Source organism: Perognathus longimembris, chromosome 28 (genome assembly GCF_023159225.1).
Source record: "Perognathus longimembris pacificus isolate PPM17 chromosome 28, ASM2315922v1, whole genome shotgun sequence".
Classification (NCBI taxonomy): domain Eukaryota; kingdom Metazoa; phylum Chordata; class Mammalia; order Rodentia; family Heteromyidae; genus Perognathus; species Perognathus longimembris.
Window position 1 is genome coordinate 3,272,446 of NC_063188.1, and position 16,025 is coordinate 3,288,470.

Consider the following 16,025-nt stretch of genomic DNA (forward strand, 5'->3'; position numbering starts at 1 on the left):
TTATTGATGGGCACTTGAGTTATTTTCATGTTACGGCAAATGTGTATAACACTGATTATGGACAAATGTCAATTCTCATGAATAAATGCTGAGGAATTAGAAAAAAACAGTTCAAGAAAACATTTAGTTGTTGGCTTTATCACATTCTTACCTTCAGGACTGGTAGACGTCAGCCATGTGTCTGTCTAAGTTAGCTATACATTCCAAGAGTTTTACACAACAGTGAAGAAAATGTAAGGTCAGGTACAGAAGTTGATAGTAAATGGCTAGTAAGAGTCGTGAATGTCCTGTGCTGGGAGCTCATGACTGTAATCCTAGTTACTCAGAAGTTTGAGAACTGAAGATCATGGGTCAAAGTCAGCCCAGCCAGACAAATCCCATATCTGATCTATCAGCAAAAAGCTGCAAGTGTAGCTATGGCTCAAGTGGAAGAGCGCTGGCCTTAAACAGAAAGCCAAGGCCTAGAGTTCAAGTGTCAGTATTGGTGCATGTGTGTGTATGCAGTCACACACATACACACAAACACAGACAGAGTCATGTGTTGTGGCCTATATCTGTAATTCCAGCACTGGAAAGGTAGTAGGAGTAGGAGAATCTTGAGTTCAAAGGCAGCCTGGACTATATGAGAACCTGTCTTAAAAAGACAAACAGAAAAACAAAAGGTAAAAGGTTCAGTAAACACATGAAGGAAACTCAGAAAACACAGTATTCAGGAATTGTATTTATAACACTCAAACTGTCACCTAAAAAAGCTTTTAATGCTTATCAGTGTGTGATAGTTCCCAAATTTTCATTGTTTTCAATCTTAAAAGATAATTCACAGGCAGTCAAGCAGAATGATAAAAATGTGGACAATTTAAGTCATATTGTTTTCCCCTTGAAGATTTTTGCTTTCTCCAAATTAAGGCAATTCGATGTGGCATGGCATTGACTGAAATCAAATTAGCAAGATCTGATTTGGTAAGTATTTCCTTAGGAAAATATCTATTTCATTTAAATTATGCATATTCCTCACAGCTCAGACATAAGTGAAAACAAATTCAGAACACACATTAAATAATTTTAATGCAGGTCTTCATTTAGACTTGTGAAAATTATACCAACAATAGGAAATAATGTAATCTCAGGTTATTTTTAAATCAAAATTAATGATAGCTATGAAGTCAGTAGGAGGTAAACCATATCTAATTCAACAAAGTTGCTCTGGATATTCACAGAATCCTTTTGGCAAGGCTGCACTAAAAGCACAGTTACTCTGTTCTTTTAGAACAGAGGAGGCAGAGGTGTGGCTCACTTGGTACAGTGCCAGCCTTGAGGAAAAAAGCCAAGCAAGAGCATGAGACCCTGAGTTTAAAGTCCCAGTACCAGCACATATGCATGTGTGTGTGCATACATGCACACACACACACACACACACACACACACACACACACAACCAATTATTCTCTAACAAGGCATATCTTGAGGAATATCAACCTATTTTGGAATTTGGTACCTTCACAGTGCTGGTCATTGTTATTAAGAAATACCTAAGGGCTGGGAATATGGCTAAGTGGTAGAGTGCTTGCCTAGCATGTATGAAGCCCTGGGTTCCATTCCTCACCACCACATACACAGAAAAGGCTGGAAGTGGCACTGTGGCTCAAATGGTAGAGTGCTAACCTTGAGCAAGAGGAAGCCAAGGACAGTGCTCAGGCCCTGACTCCAAGCCCCAGGACTGGGGGGCGGGGGGAGGCGGAGGGAGACATACGTGAGTGCCAGGCACTCACACCTGTATGTAATCTCCGAAGGCTGAGATCTGAGGACTGCTGTTAAATAATCTACCAAAAAGCTGGAAGTAGAGCTGTGGTTCAAGTGGCAGAGTGCCAACCTTGCTCAGGATCTGATTTCAAATTGCAGTACTGGTACAAACAACAACAACAAGAAGAAAGGCCCGAGACCGGTGACAACATTCAAATAAGGGCAACCTCCAAGATGAAGTGGTGAGGGAAAACTTACAAGACTGGAATTGTCAGTTGTCTCCATGAGAGGTCAGTTCCACAAAGGCAAGGCTTATGACCATTTGTTTCATGGCTGTATCCTGGCACATACGGCAATCGTGTGTGTGTGTGTGTGTGTGTGTGTGTGTGTGTGTGTGTGTGTGTGTGTGTGTGTGTGCCAATACTGAGGCCTGAAATCCCAGGCATCCATAGTACTCTCACCTAACTTTTTAGCTCATGCCTAGCACTCTACCACTTGAGTCACATCTCCACTTCTGGAGTTTTGCTGATCAACTGGAGAGATAAGAGTCTCACAGTTCTTTCCTGCTCAAGCTGTCTTTTAGCCTCAGTCCTCAGATCTCAGCCTCCTAAGTAGCTAGGAATGCAGGTATGAGACATTAGCTACACACAAAATTCTTAATTATCTAGAATATAAACGATAAATTATGTGGAAAATAAAGTGTCATTTAACAATAAGACTGGGCCACACTGGTTTACAAAATCATGGAACTCTAGAGCTAGGGAACTGTCATTGAGGCTTAAAATGAGCAATTATCTGAGCACAGTGGTATTGTATTCTCAACTGCCTGAGAAGCTGAGAGGGGAAGAGTACGTGAACTCAGGAGTCCAAGACCAACCTGGGCAACATAAAGGAAGGAAGGAAGGAAGGGAGGGAGGGAGGGAGGGAGGGAGGGAGGGAGAGAGGGAGGGAGGGAAAGGAGCCCAGGGATAGCACCCAGGCCCAGAGTTCAAGTCCCAGGACTGGCAAAAAATTGTTTTTAGTTACAAAAGACTTCAATAAGTCAATGTTTTAAGCCAAAGTTATTACTCTCAAGTCAATACAAGAAATTTTAAATGTCCTGAGTCTGCCTGCCTATTTCTGAGTCCTTATGTTATGTTCATCGTCATGGAAACATTTTGGGAGAAAAATGAATGACTATAGGAAAAAAGCCTTCATTTCCATGCTTTTATTGAGATATAACCCATATACCACACAATTCACCCTTTCCAAGTGTGTGACTTAAAAGTTTTTCCTTATCTAGAACTGTGTAACCATCACCCCAAGTTTTGCACATTTCTAATCCACCTACCCACTGGTCATCACTCCCTAATTCCCCATGCTGCAGCTCTCAGTAACCATAAAATCACTTTCTATCACTAGAGATCTGCCTACTCTGGACACTTAATACGGGATCATATGGAATGGAGTCTATATGTCTAAAGTCCACAATTTCAGCGTTACACAAGAAACTGCTACCATTATGGGGCTGTATCTAGATGAGAACAGTTGGCTCATGTCTGTATTTCTAGCTACTTGGGAGGCTGAGAATCGGAGGATCATGGTTTGAAATCAGGTCAGGGGGAAAAAACCTTCAGGATCTCCCATCTCAACAGAAAAAGCTGAGTGTGGTGATAGGTGCTTGCCATCCTAGTTATAGCAAGAGTGATTTATGAATAGGAGGATCACAATCTATGCTGGCCTCGGCATAAAAAAGCAACTATGTTGGGCAATAAACAGTTCGATAATAATTAGGAGATATAGTAAAGTTTACAAAAGCCAACCCTCTTCATTTACAAAGCATTTTGTCCCAAACCCTTAACAATCAAGCGTTGATTCTTTTTATTTAAAAACTATTGATTTTTTGCTACTTTGGCTTTAAAGCAGAAATTGAAACTTAATTTCCTATCTATATGCTAATTAGGAACTCTAAACAAACAGAGATGTCTATAATTTTTTATTTCCCCCACCCCCCCAAAAATATTCTTGTGATGACTTAAGCCTAATCTTCTGTTATAGATGACAAGACCCTGGAGAAAGGCCGTGCCCTCTGTCTCCTAACACCGGTGTGTCCTTTGCATCTGTGTGTTTGTTTGTGGGGTTTTTGTTGTTGGTGGTGGTGTTACTAGAGTTTGAACTCTGAGTCTCAGGCTTGCCAAGCAGGCACACTACCACTGAGTCACACCTCTGATTTTGCTTTTCACTGGTTATTACTGAGACAAGGTCTTGCTTCCTGCCTATATATGTGCTTGGCCTACAATGCATATATCTTAGGCTTCCCATAGATGACAGGGGCAAACCACCACATTCAGCTTCTCTCTAGATAGAAAGTCTCAAGGCCTTTTTGTGCCTGGGCTGCATGGAAGCTCTATCTATGTCAGCCGTAGCTGGGATGACAGGTACATGCCACTGCACCAAGCTAGGGGTTGAGAAGGGCTCTCCTTAACTTTTCTGCCCCACCTGGCTTTGTGCCACCATCTTCCCATTCTCAGCCTCGCAAATAGCTAGAATTTCAGGTGTGAGTCACCAGTCCCTAGCTCCATGTGGTCTTTTAACCTTTCCAAGGAGTCAGAAAGAACCCAAGTCAGAGCTCTAGGCGGATGATCATATAAAATCATATTGTCTGAAATGAACTCCAAGAAAAGGAAACAATAGACATTTTTCAGTTGTCATTGTTGCTGTTTTTGTTTTCTTTTCCTTTTGCCTTGTTTGTTTGTATCTGGGAGAATACGGGAAGACACATAAAAGGTGGAACAAGGACGAACAAATACAACAGTGAGACTCATGGGACACTAGGTGGAAAATGAACTGGATAGCTTGTGGGTGGGGACAGGAGGGACAAACAGAGAGTGCAATGGAAGAGTAGACACGTTTCAAAACCAGTTATACTCATTACGTATTACCTGATTCATGTAACGTACCCCTCTGTATAAAAATTCTACAATAACAATAAAAATAAATAAAAGAAAAAAATAAGAAACCAAGTTGGGTGTCTTACATAGTCCCGATTTTAGCAAAGGGAACAGATAAAGACACATGTTAAGAGAACTCAATTAACCCAGCTAATCAGTCTTCGGCACTTCTACCCTTCAAATAAAACTATATACTGTGCATATAGTATTCGTAAACATTGAGTATGGTATTACTGAGTAAAGTAGACTGTAAGTCACAACATGGCTCCATTGTCTAAATTGAAGGCATCCTTAACAGGCGTACCTTCCCATCCTGACCTGCTTGTCCCTTTTTCTAACACTTAGCACCTTTCAGATACTAATAGTGGTTCCTAGTCATCTCCCTCACTGAGATACAAGCCCCCATACTAGTAAGAGAGCCTATTAGAATACAAGGGCACAAGTCACAGGTATTACAATTCTAATTTTGCTTACTGTTACATTTACATCTGCAACAGTTCATGGCACCTAATAGATACTTAATAGGTATTTGTTGAGTAAACTGTGAATAAAAACCTAGCCAAGGAACTTGAAAGGCATTTGCTTAATATTTTGAGTCAGGAATTCATGATCACACCTGTAATCCTACCTACTCAAGAGGCTGAGATCTGAGGATGGCAGTTCAAAGCCAGCCCGGGCAAAGTCCGTGAGACTCTTATCTCCAATTAACCACCAGAAAAGTGGAAGTGGCACTGTGGCTCAAGTGGCAGAGTGCTAGCCTTGAGCAAAGAGAAGCCAGGAACAGTGCTCAGGCCCTGAGTTCAAGCCCCAGGACTGGAAAAAAAAATCCTCCTCTTGGCCTTCATTCTTTTTCAAGACTAAGAAACTGTTCTCATCAGTCATACATGACTCATATCTGTAATCCTACTCAGGAGGCTGAGATCTGAGGATCATAGTTCAAAGCCAGTTTGGGCTGGAGAGTTCATGAGACCCTTATCTCCACTTAACCATCCAAAATCTGGAAGTAGAGATGTGGATTGTGTAGTAGAGCACTAGCCCAGAGCCAAGAAGCTAAGGGAGAGAATTTAGGCCTTGAGTTCAAGCCCCGGCCAGAAAGATGCGGGGTTGGGGGGGGGGGAGGGAGGGAGGGTAAGAGGAAGGAAAGGAGAGAAAATGAGAGACAGAAAGAGAGAGAAAGAAAGAAACAAAGAGAACGAAAGATGTTTTCACCTTTCTATTAGATATGAAAAAAGGATTGCACAAAACTCTTGGAACAGCCATAAACAGATGGGGACCACATTTACCCTTCCTTTGAAAAACCCGAAAGCATTAGAACTAGACAATAATTTTGACCTTTACCTCACAAGGCTTTTTTAGCAATGTTAAACACAGAGAGCTCTAGCTCTCAGTCACCTGATGTGAGATCACTTCCCCTTGCTGAAGAGTCATGCAGCTTTTCTCTATCCATCCTCCTGTCTACGGCCATACCACCCTGAACGCGCCCGATCTCGTCTATCCATCCTCCTGACAGTAGCGAATGACTTTACCTTGGCATCTAAATAACATGTTCTTCTTCTGGAGCATCTGGATGGTTGTAGAGACCCGCCCAATATTCAATGCTGATTTCTAATCTGCCAGTGAACAAGAGGTTAGGACTCAGTAGTCTCTCAATTCCGAATTATGCTCTTTGTAAGGATGATCTCCTTACTTGGAATTCTTTTGAAAACAAAAAAAATCCCAATAACTTAGGGCCACTGGGCTCAGTACTATTACACTAAATACTTCCTTAGTTACGAAACAAACTTCAGGGCAGTATCTTTTGATAATCTGAAATGAATGTCATAGATATGGTCAACCTAAACACAATTTAAAAAATAATACATTGCCATAGTCAAAGAGAAATAAAAGGACAGTGATTTTAAAACAAGCCAGCCACCATTCCCAACTTGGCCTCTAGGGGGAGCATCACCCTAATAAGGACCACTCAGAGAGGTCTCTTCAGGACCTGCAGTGCCAGTAAATAGCAGGACTTACGAGATTCAATTTATTTTGACTGAACAAAAAAGAAATGTTCACCATCGCAGCCATTTTGAGACTATGAACACTATCAATTTAGTCTTTCCATGTGCTTTTTTGGGGAGGGAAGGGGGGGGCTCCACTCACATGAAAATATGACTTGCAAAACAGGAATGTATCTCATTTTTCCTTTGAACATAGTGTTGGCAAAGTGTTCCTGCACAGAGCGATATAAATACTGTAGGCTGTCAGGGTCACACGTCACTGAAGCAGGGCACAGAAATGAATCCCAGGGCTGTATTCCAATCAAATTTTATTTACACAATCAGCCTGTCATTCCTGCTTTCTTTTTACTCTCTCTCTCTCTTTCTCTGTCTCTCTCCCTCCTTCCCCCCTCCCTTCCACTGTGTGTGTGTGTGTGTGTGTGTGTGTGTGTGTGTGTGTGTGTGTGTGTGTGTGTGTGTGTGTGTGCTGGGCCTGGAAGTCAGGGGTTGGGTGCTAGCTTATTCATTCAAGGCTAGAGCTCTATCATTTGCGCCTGACCTCCCCTTCTGGCTTTTTGCTGGTTAATTAGACAAAGGAGTCTCTCAGACATTTCTGCCCAGGATGGCTTCAAACCCTGATCCTCAGATCTCAACCTCCTAAGTACCTAGGAGGCATGAATCACAGGTGTCTACCCCTTTACACTATTAAAAACATTTTTCAAGCTGGGCACTGGTGGCCCACGCCTGTAATCCTAGCTAGTCAGGAATTTGAGATCTGAGGATAGCTGTTTGAAGCCAGCCTGGGCAGAAAAGTTCCCATGAGACTCTTGTCTCCAATTAACCACTCAAAACCTGGAAGTGGAGCTGCGGCTCAAAGTGGTAGAGTGTAAGCCTTGTGTAAAAGAGCTCAGGGACAGCGCCCAGGCTCTGAGTTCAAGCCCCATGATCAACAAAAATACAAAAAACAAACACAATAATTTCAAAGTGAACTTTCTTTAGCCAAATAATATTTGTGTCCTTTTAAACTGCAAAGTCATTAACCCCACTATTTATAGTTTGTCAAAAGGCCACTATGCCTAGCTGCAATGGTATCATATAGTAGAAACAAGGAATTCTATGTCCAGAAAAATTGGGGTTTCCAATCCCCATTCTGTCATGTGCAACTTTGAACAACTTGGTCTCCTGCCTGTAAAACAGGCATGATGCTAGCCAGGTGCTGCTGGTGGCTCACGTCTGTAATCCTTGCTACTTAAGAGGCTGACATCTGAGGATCATAGTTTAAAGCCAACCTAAGCAGACAAATCTGAGAAACTTTTTTTTTTTTTTTTAGAAATGCTCATCTTTATTTCAGAATGTCCTATAGAACTTGACTCCTTGTCCACAGTTTTGAGTCCAGGAAACCAATTGAAGCAGCAAAATTCAACCAGTGTCCTTTCCAAACTGAAATCATCAGAAAAGGAATGCCAGAGGGGTTGATGAACCCTTACTAAATCACTTCCTATTTCCATGAGGACTTGAGAAACTCTTAACTCTAATTAACCAGAAAAAAAATCCAGAAGTAGAGCTATGGCCTGAATGGTAGAGTGCCAGCCTTGGGCAGAAAGGCTTAAGGATGATGCCCAGGCCCAGAGGTTCAAATCCCAGTACTGGCATGTGTGCATGCATGGTTACACCCACACATACCCCCCCCACACACACACAAATAAAATAGGCATGATGCTGACCAACCTCACAAAGCCAATGGAAGAACACATACAATGACATAGCAAAAGCATAACAGAGGAGCTCAGATGACAGGTTCTCTCTTCCGACAGTGTATATTCTCCACAAATTCGTAAGTCATTCCTCAAAATATGGTGCTAATACTACACTGGAATATAAGTGATCCAATGCCTGTACCTGCTTAATCATTGTATAGACACATTTTCTAACACGGTCAGCCTAGTCTGTACTGGCTCTGATCAGCTATCAAGCAGGTGACCTTCACCTAAGACATTCTTAGCCCAATCTCCCAACTATGTTGCTTCCTGCTCAATAACCACATTAATGCAAATGAATTACAGCTTCTCCATTTATTTTCGCCACTCCAAGTCTCAGGGCTAAATGCATATTTGATTTAATGAGCAGTCTTTAGAAATTATAAAATGTTAAACAGTATTTCATTTCCAAATTCACTCTTCTGTATCATCTGGAGATTGAAAATTCATTTCAAAGATTCAACTACTTTTAGTTTGTTGAATGTTTCAAATACCTTTGGCTAACATTCATATAATCCAGACCCAGTGGAAAATGAATTTTGTGTAATTTTTCCCAGTGGTACATGATGGATTTGGGCAGATCCATTCACACTATTTCTTGTTCCCCTTACGACAAATGATACATCTTCAAGACAGTTGATTGGCTTTATTGGCGAGAGCTTCGGCCAGCAAACAGAGTAACTCTAGAGCTCAAATTAGTATAGGAAATAATGTAAGAAAAGTCACCTACCATTGGATTATTATTTTAGTGCACATACCACCAAGCTACATTGCAAACAGTGAAGCAGATCATTAAATTCCCTGTGGATTTTGTAACAAATACCTGCTGGTAAACAAAGTTTTAAAATAGGAATAAGATCAAGTTCCCTTCTACCTGCCAATTCCAACTTATCAGCCAACTGATCCACTCCATAACAAAAAGAAACCTATCTTTTGAAATCAGAGGCATGGCTCAAGAGGTAGAACACCAGCACTGTGCAAAAAGCTGAGCTCCTGAGGTCCTGAGTTCAAGCCCCTGTACCGGCAAAAAACAAACACAAAGCATCGTAATTTTTTTTCCAGTCCTGGGGCTTGAACTCAGGGCCTGGGCACTATCCCTGGCTACTTTTTGCTCAAGGCTAGCACTCTACTACTTGAGCCACAGCACCACTTCTGGCCTTTTCTATATATGTGGTGCTGAGGAATCGAACCCAGGGCTTCATGTATGCGAGGTGGCGAGCACTCTACCACTAGGCCATATTCCACTAGGTCATATTCGATATACCACTAGGCCATGAATTATTTTCCTCATTGAGAAATGAATGCCAGTAAAGGCATTTTAGATTTGTATGTAAAGCTGGAGATGTGGCTCAATTGGTAGAATGCTTGCCCACCAAGTGGGAGTATCTTGAGTTCAAGCCCCAGTACCAGCACACAAAAAAAAGAAAAATTAGGGGCTGAAGGCATGGTACAAGCAGTAGAGAACCTGCCTAGTAGGTGGAAACCTAAAGTCTTAACCTCAAGATTACCCTCAAAAAGGAGACTATTTATAAGGCAATAAAGATAATAATCAGGCACAAAAAATTAAATTGGAATCAAGATGATAATATATGTCACAGTAGAAGGTCTCTCACCAACCACCAGATAGCATTTTAGTTTTTGAATAGGTAGTCAGATAAAAGTAAAGACAGTATGTCTCCTGCTTGAAACAGTAATTTTAAGAAAAACAGGACTAAGACAGAGAAATAAAGTCTGATAGTCACAAAAAACCTTAGCCTTCACTTTAAAGCTGATAAAGCAAGCAGAGACTTTCCTTCCCAAATCTGTACCTGTACAGCAGGCACAGTACAACCAGCCTTACCTGTCCACGCAAGGTTACTTTGTGCATACAATAAAGAAGGGATTTTTATTACAAGTGTAGAAAAACAAGAAATTACCCCCGGAGGTACAGCCATGATATAATGAGGCATTTGTTGAAAATCCTATCAGAGTGTAGCTAAATGAGTTATTGTTCTAAGTTGTTTACTTCCATGATGCACTTTCATCTTCTCAGCAATGTTATCTCTGTTCAACGTGTTCTTTGGATTCTTTCTCCACAGTTACCTTTGGAAGTTATAGGCACCATTTTAACCACATTTCAAGTCTAAAACCAAAGTCAATGCTCCCCACAGTACCAGTGCTCAGTGTACTGAATACGTGAGCATTGTGGTGATTTGGGCCTTGAGCCAAATGCTGAATCCTCAATGACTGACACCATGGAGATAGATAGATAGATAGATAGATAGATAGATAGATAGATAGATAGATAGATAGATAGATGGATAGATATAAATATACATATACATACACATGTATATGCATTCATGCATATATATGGATATATACTTTTTTTAAGACACGATGGTCTCTGAAGTCAATTCAAAAAGAGTTCCCAAAGTAGGTAGAAACATTGTGATTTGGTGTTTTGTGACTCTCCCATTCCCATACAGGAGCCTTGGGGGTCTCTTAATTCTTGAAAATGCTAGGTTTGATATGTCTTAATTGGTCCTAGTTTACAAGAACAGTTTGACTTTGGAGATAAGCAGAGAAGCAGTAGAAGCAGTAGCTGTCCTCACAGGCAGTATGCCACAGTAGATGGGTATCCAAAGGGAATCCCCAAAGACTGGCTTCATTGAAATCCTGGGAAACTCAGAAACAAGAAGTTGACAGGACTGAACTCATACATTTCTAAAATCCGGAATTATTAGCCAGGAAGAACTTGAAGACATGGATGAAATAATCCAATAAAAAAGTAGAAATGAAAGAGGTGAGGAGAGGAAGAGGAACCAAAACCAATGCCAAAAGAATATGACACCTGAAACATGGGTTATACAAACATAACTCATCATCCAATAATGATTTTTAAATCTTTCAGCAAAGTAGGAATGGCACCTATGTATACCTATATATAGCTAATACTGCATGGAAAGGTTTTGAAGGACATGAATAAGGCAAGGATGAATACACTTATCACAAACATTTAACAATTTTTAATAGATTCTAATAAGTTCAGTAATTTAAGACAAAGAAATACCTAGGCACCTGTGTCTCACGTATATAATTCTAGGTACTCAAGAGGCTGAGGATCATGGCCAACCTGGTCAGAAAAGTCCATGAGACTCTAGCAAAAAGGCAGAAACAGAGTTGTGGGTAGAGTGGTAGAATGTGAGGCCTTGAGCAATGAAAGCTAAAGGACAGAGCTCAAGTCCTGAGATCAAAGCCCCAGTAAGGGTCACATACCAAAAATGGCCAGGCATGGTGGCTCCTGCTTGTAATCCTAGATACACCGGAAGCTGAGATGTGAGGATCATAATTCAACACCAGACTAGGTAGGAAAATTTGTAAGATTCTTCTTCTCCAATTAACCATGAAAATGTCAGAAGTGTAGCTGTGGCTCGAGTGGTAGAGTCCTAGTTTTGAGCAAAAAAGTTCAAGGACTGAATCCCGGCCCTGAGTTCAAGCCCTAGGACTGGCATAAACAACAAAAATTAAAAATAAAGGAATAGGATACTAGAAGAAATAAACTAAGCTAAAAACTAAACTTGTGGACAATATGATTATGCATGTAAATTTATCCTAAGCAAGAAAAAAACCTACTAAAATAAGTAAATTTAGTAAGGCTACAGAATATTCAAGACCAGTATAAAAATTAATTGTATGTGTATAGTTAACATGAATACATGGACATAGAATTATTAAATCCTACTTGTGCTAGTAGAAAAAAAAAGACATTTAGGGATACCTTTAACTAAATACCTACAAGAAACATACACTTTCTACAAAACACTGTTGAAGCAAATCGAAGACCAAAATATATGAAGAAATATACTGTGCTAAAGGACTAGAAAATTCCAGGAATGCTGGTAGTGATCAACATAAAGTCAATGTAATATTTATTGTAAGCCCAATGTACTTTGTTGTAGAAAACAAAAATATGATTCTAAAGTTTGTATGGAAAGGCAAAGGTCCAAGAATCACCAAAACAGTTTTAGAATGAAAAACATTGGAGACCTTCTACTACTAGATTGTCAGACTTATAAAATAGCTCATCAAGACAGAGTAATACTAGTACGAAGATGGATATAGAGACCACTGGAACAGAACACAGTCCATATTTAGGCCCATTTCCAGAGGTTCTAGCAGTGGTCAAAGGACTGTTAATTCAAGTGTCAAAATGAAGCCAGGCACTGGTGGCTCACACTTGTAATCCTACCCACTCAGGAAGCTAAGATCTGAGGACTGACTGTAATTCAAAGCCAGTAGGGGCAGGAAAATCTGTGAGACTCTCATCTTCAAATTAGCAAAAAGCCTGAAGTGGAGCTCTGGCTCAAGTGGTACAGTACTAACCTTGAGTAAAAAACGCTCAGGGATAGTACCCAGGCCCTGAGTTCAATCCCCAGAACAGGCACCAACAAAAAAAGGGGGTCAAGATGATTCAATCAGGAAATGATAGTGCTTTCTACAAAAAATGATGGATGGCTGGGCATGTGGCTTGGTGGTAGATTGCTTGCCTAGCATGCATGAAGCCCTGGGTTCCAAAAAGCTGGAAACGGCGTAGTGGCTCAAGTGGTAGAGTGCTAGCTAGCCTTGAGCAAAAAGAAGCCAAGGGACAGTGCTCAGGCCCTGAGTCAAAGCCCCAGGACTGGCAAAAAAAAAAAAGAGATGATGGATAATTTGCTGCCCATACAGAAGAATAAATGAATGTTTATTTTACATAATATAAAAGATTAATTTTAAATGGAACACGGATATATCAGTTCAATATTACTGAATAACATCCTTAGTATCTGTAAACAACACATAGTTATTATGTCACAGATTTTATGGGTCAGAGTATGGGTGAAGCTTAGCTGTTTAGCTGCTCAGGATCTCCCAAGGCTGTAATCAAGGCGGTAGCTGCACTCTCATCTAGAGGCTCAACCAGGGAAACTGTGCTTCCAGTTCCTTCAGATGATTGGCAGAATTCATTTGCTTGAGACTTCTGGCTGTGGGCACTGGCATTTTGCTAGCCCAAGGATGCTGGCAATACTTAGAGCACACTTGTGGTTCATTTCCTCAACACATGTGTTCACATTAGTATGACAATGAGACCATGACTTCCCTGAACAACAATATCTTGTTTACAAGTTTTGTCCTGATTAATACTGGCCCTTTCCCAGGATCACCTCATCTTTGATTACCCCTCCCCCCCAAAAAAAATCCTGCTCCCAACCTGCAGAATTCCTACAAATATTTCATATGCTATGGGCTGGAAATAAGTTGTTGTTTCCATACTCATACTCAAGGCAAAAAGATACATAGGGTCTGAAGACCTAGGTGTCAGAGGAGATGGATGGCGAAACCTAGACTTTGCTATAATACATCTAAACATAGAGCCAAAACTTAAAGTTCTACAGGGAAATGGGAAATTTTTTTGTAAATTTAGACTGCACAAGTATTCCTTAGAAGACAAACAGTATATGGAAAAAACAAGTCTTGTCAAGATTAAAAATCTTAAGCCAGCCAGGCACCAGTAGCTCACGCCTGTAATCCTAGCTACTCAGGAGGTGAAGATCTGAGGATCATGCTTAAAACTCAGCCAGGACAGAAAAGTCTCCGTGAGACTCTTAGCTCCAATTAACCACTCAAAAACTGGAAGTGGCACTGTGGCTTAAAGTGGTAGAGCACTAGCCTTGAGCAAAAGAGCTCAGGGATGGCATCCAGGCCCTGAGTTCAAGCCCCATGACCAACAAAAAAATAAAAGAAAATCTTAAAGATAGGTGCTAGTGGTTTATGCCTATAATTCTGGCTCCTTTTACTTTTCTGATGGGAAAGCAAAATGGCCCAGCCATTTGGGAAAACAGCTTGACAGTGTCTTGTAAAGTTAAACATATACTACAAACATGGCCCACAAAGTGCAGTATTTATACCAAGCAAATAAAAAAAGTCCACACAAAGTTTCAAGTAAATGCTCATAAAACCTTTACTTACAATAGCTCAAAACTGAATCAACTCACATGATCACCTACTAGTGAACTTTAATCTATAGTAAGCAATAGGAAGAATGGCTGATTATATAAGATAAATATAATAAGCATTATGCCCAGTGAAAGAAACAACCGAAAAATGGCCTGATACACTATCCTCAGCAAGTTGCAAAGAACTACTAGCGTTAGGCTGGGACATTGCCCAAATGAAACTGTGCAGGCCTAACACACACAAGGCACTGAGTTCAAACTCTATGATCTCCAGTGTAAACAAGTAACAACACAGGAAACAAAAAACAAAACCCCCCCAAAAATCTACTTGCATTCACCCGACATGCTTTGGAATCAATTTTGAAAACCTCTAGAAAATATATTTGAAAAATTAAAAAATACTTCTAAGTAGCTCACAAGTGAACAAATATATCACAATGGAAATCAGAATGCACTAAGACTAACTAAACAATAATGAAAACATTATGTTTTGAAAGATCCATACAGTAGAGAAAAATCAAGAGGCAAAAGAACAAAGAGTGATTCTGGGACACAGTTTTAGTAAAAATATCAATAGGCAGACTAGTATATAATGCACTCCTTTCTGTGTATAAGAAAGAAGTCATGGAGTCTGTGCACAAATATATACATGTGCATTTTTGCTTGCTCAAATTTGCAAAAGAAGAAAAAGAAGAGCAAAAACTGAGTATTTGGGGTGAGGGGAGAAAACATGTTTGACTAGAGGCAGAGATGGAAAAAAAGACTTTCAGTGAATCTTGCTATAAATTTGGCTTTAAATTATATAAAGTTTCAACTCATTAAAATATTAGTGATACATAAGGAACACAATAATGATACTGTCCAGTTGATCCTATAACCAAATTCTGTAAACATTCATGGAGTAGGTAACTCCAACAACCTTATAAAAGCTTCCAGATGACAGAAAAAGGAAACACCCAATTCACTTTATAAGATCAGCAAAATCATGATACTTACTTGACAAAGTGAATACTGGAAAGTTAAAGCCATGTCTCCCTGGAAAGTAGTTCCTGAAGACAATACTACCCATCAGCCAGGAACTACCTACTAGGGTCCCTGAGATCTGAAGATAGTGGTTCAAGGCCAGCCCAGGCAGGAAAGTCCGTGAGATTCTTATCTCTAATAAACTACCAAAAAAAAACCAGAAGTGGAGCTTTGGCTCAAGTGGTAGAGTGCTAGCCTTGAGCAAAAAGGCACAAGGCTAGCATCTAAACACTGAGTTCAAGCCCCAGGATGCACACCAAGAAAGGAAAAAGAGAAGGAAAGGAAAAGGAAAGGGGAATGTGTACCTGCACTATCACTGTATCTTATCTGAGTACATTGGAAACCGTGTATACAGGTATTAGAACTAGGATATTGAAAGGGAATACCAAAATCGAGAGACACAGGGTAAAAAGACAAACCACTACAAAAGCAATACTTGCAAAACTGTTTGGTGTAAACCAACTGAACAACTCATGGGGGGGGGAGAGGGAAAGGGGGAGGAGGAGGGGGAATGAGGGAGGAGGTAACAAACAGTAAAAGAAATGTATTCAATGCCTAACGTATGAAACTGTAACCTCTCTGTACATCAGTTTAACAATAAAAATTTTAAAAAAGGAAGCT

General features: G+C 40.4%; 1 protein-coding gene across 3 annotated transcripts in view; it reads right to left on the reverse strand.

The window, feature by feature from the left end:
• Mtm1 (myotubularin 1) overlaps positions 1-16,025 on the reverse strand; it is a 92,285-nt gene that overhangs the window by 66,076 nt on the left and 10,184 nt on the right. The window lies entirely within an intron of this gene.